General features: G+C 47.1%; 1 long non-coding RNA gene across 1 annotated transcript; it reads right to left on the minus strand.

Annotated features, from left to right (window-relative positions):
• Nucleotides 1–774: 774 nt before the first annotated feature.
• LOC125760143 (uncharacterized) lies at nt 775–3,141 on the minus strand. Its single transcript, XR_007417793.1, has 3 exons — nt 3,097–3,141; nt 914–995; nt 775–848 (listed from the first exon to the last, which is right to left on the minus strand). It is a non-coding gene; the product is annotated as an uncharacterized LOC125760143 (long non-coding RNA).
• Between the last annotated feature and the right edge of the window lie 351 nt (nt 3,142–3,492).

Raw genomic sequence — 3,492 nt, forward strand, 5'->3', positions numbered from 1 at the left:
TCGGGGGGTTGTGCGCGCTCACAAGAAATTTTTCTGAAGAACAAAAAAAACATGCCACTTCGAACAGAATTCATATTTCTTGCTTTATACCTCCAAAGCAGAATCATCCAAAGTTATTGATTTATAGCTTCAGGGACTTGTCTAGCTGATAGAAGACCGCAGTATTCAAAGCGTTTCTCCTTGTTTTCGCCTGTGGTTGTACAAATTTACAGAGCAGTGTGGTCAGGATCTGCAGTCCAACCTCTCTTGCTGCACGCACCATCATGTTTCATCAGTCAATATGTCCGTTGCTGATTCCGCAATCTCCTCGCTGGACAGTCGATCCTAAAAGGAGAGACCGTTATTTTGCACTATTCCAACGGTTACTGCCACTTTGCACACACTGCCGATAGCACGTAATGTGAGACCATACTCCACCCCCCCCCCCCCCAAAAAAAAGGGTTGTTGCTTGACCAATACATAAGCGTTCCTCAAATCTACTATCCTGTGCAATACGTTTATCGTGAAAACAAAAATCTTATTTGAAAACGCACGTTAATCCCAAATGCAATTTACTTCTGTTTAGCACAAGAGTCAGCAATACAATAATGTAAGTAACAGTTTAGTAGCAGAAACACGACAGCAGGTGATTAGAAACAGAAACATTGCAATTTACATTTTTCAGTGACCATACTTGGCATTTCACGTGGAGCTTGAATATGCTCGTACCTAATTGTTTTCCTCAAGGGGCATACTCCACTTGACAGTTCATAGCCTCGGCTGCACCGAACGTAAGGCATATCGGCGTCTGGAAGTTTCCAAGCTGCCTGATAGAAGATCATCCCAGCATTCCTTGGGCGGGATGTATGCTGTAAACATTTCCAACGCAACACATTTAATATGGCGGGAAAAATCATTTGTGTTGTCTACGTACCTTTAAACATTCCGGCTTTGACAGTTAAATCACATGTATACTGATTCATTTTTTCTAACCAAAATGACACGTTGCTTGCACCCTAGAACAGAACGAGAACACAAAAAAAAGTTATCTCAGTGTCAGAGAACAAATTTTTATCGCCAAGGAACTAAGGACATCGAAAGACATACCAACCACACTGACCATGTCCCCCTTTCAAACTCCTACGTCGCACGATTGCTGGCATTCGTGCTATCTGAAAAATCGTTAAGCCACAGCGTATCGCTTATCGCGTAACATATTCTCAGCTGCCACCGTTTTGATAGCGAAGCAGTTAGACGTAATCGAGCGACCGCAGAGCAAATACTGCCGGCAACAATGCGTAAAAGCATGACAATTTATTTTTCTGACTCGACCCAACTCTTACAGCAGCGTAATGAGCATGAATTATCTGAATTTTGAATGCCGTACATTGTGATCTGTATGAGTGCAACTATGGAAATGAAGATGACTTCAGTCATATATTTGTGGTAAGGTTTCAAGTTAGGTCAAGACGCAGAAGTTTGAAGTCTGACGGAAGCCCGTCTGGTTGGGTTGATACGTGGTGACGTTGAAACCCGAGGCACTCAGCCGACTAAAGCAACAAGCACACACCACACACACACACACATACACACACAACGCACAGCGCACACACGCGAGCACACACGCGCACGATGCCCACACGCACGCCCGAGCACACACACACGCGCGCGCGCCACGCACACACGCACGCGCGAGCACACACACACGCGCGGCACGAGCACACACGCGAGCAAAACCACGCGCACGAGCACACACGCACCGGGCGAGCGCAAACGCACACACACGCGAGCACACACAAAACACACAGCGCGCGCGCGAGCACACACACACACGCGCTCGCGCTGAGCGCATACACACACGCGCGCACGAGCACACACGCACGCGCGAGCACACACACCGCGCAACGAGCACACAACACCACACACGCACACGACACCCACACACACACACACACACACACACACACACACACGCACGCACGCACTCACACACACGTAGTAGTCGGTATCAAGAGCGACTCGAGATAAAGACGTCGTGACAGTCATTTTTCTCTAGCGCGAGCACGTGCCTTCCCCCAGTCGATTGCGTGTCCCCTGAAACGTGCTCAGCCAAAAGCACTGGATTTAGCAATTTATTTTTTCACGTCATAAACGTCCTTTTGTGTGTGTGTGTCTTAAATGTTTACTTCGGTTGGCTCAGTGCCTCGGGTTTGCTACGTTCAGCTACACACGGAAGGATGCTGTGATTTCCTTTCATACACTTAAAACTACACTTAAAACGCACTCTTAACGCCATTTCATTGTCTTTCGTGTACTTAAAGCTTTATTCATTTCGGTAGCGCAAAACAATTTATAAAGACAGAGAGGAACACGTAGACAGGACGGGCGCTAGAGATCAACTGACTTTACTGCAAGGAAACACACAAAAACCCGTTGCACAGGCGCGACGCGCTACATCACTCTACGAGGGCTTTTTTTTTTTTAATGTGTCTAATTTTCTTTGAGCTACCGAAATGAACACCAGTGATCACAACCAACTAGCCCGCATTACCGCCTTAAACCCTCACTCGTCCACCTAACACTACCGCAGCCGAGTATGAAGCATGGTGAAAGGTTGCGTATAGACGACACGAAATATCATGTACGGGTGACAAGGACATGACAAACAGCCCAGACTGCCATTGAGCGAGTTACTGCGCACGCAGAGCTCGTCTGGGCAAAGCTGATCTGGGGCACTTTGTTTATGCCGCCTACAGTATTTCACACCGTGATTGCAGCCTTCATCGAGCGTGTTGAAGGTACCAAGACGGCGACAGCAAGAAGGGTTAAACTTCTGTCCTTCATCTCTTCTCACATAAACGTGTATGATAACGAATGATCTTAGTCGGATGTTTGATAATATACGCCCAAACACACATCTTGTAATGTCAAACGCAGAGCAAATACTGCCAATAACAATACATTACATAAAAGTATGACACGATTTATTTAAAACATAAAAGTATGACACGACCCATCTCGTACAGTAGCGTAAGCATGATCATGAATCCAGGTAAACACGCGACATAAGTACATATACACAAGCAAATAACGTACTGAAGAGAGAATATTGCTTACCTGCAAATCACATTTACTACTGTCTTCGGGCAACGTAACAACGGATGCAACACGCTCGACAAGTTGCCAGTCTCAAGCGAAGAATCAGCAATGCAGCTCGTCGCAACGGCCGCGCAGCCCACTGAACGTGCCCGTTGCAATGCCTCGTGGCTGATTTGCGGCGGATCGCGCACGTTAATGACTGTCCTTGCGTGCTGTATCACTAGTTACACGCCACTCACGTACACAACACGATTAGACCACGCACGTCAACAAAGCGCGGAGTGTAAAACCTGGATAAATCGATGAAACAAAGAGCAGCACTGCACAAACGCGACTTCAACAACCTGCACCAACCGCCTCGCATTCGAATGCTCTTCCCGGCATACACCTCAAGCCGTGCAAAGCCTAGGAGAG

This window comes from Rhipicephalus sanguineus, chromosome 10, assembly GCF_013339695.2.
Source record: "Rhipicephalus sanguineus isolate Rsan-2018 chromosome 10, BIME_Rsan_1.4, whole genome shotgun sequence".
NCBI lineage: Eukaryota > Metazoa > Arthropoda > Arachnida > Ixodida > Ixodidae > Rhipicephalus > Rhipicephalus sanguineus.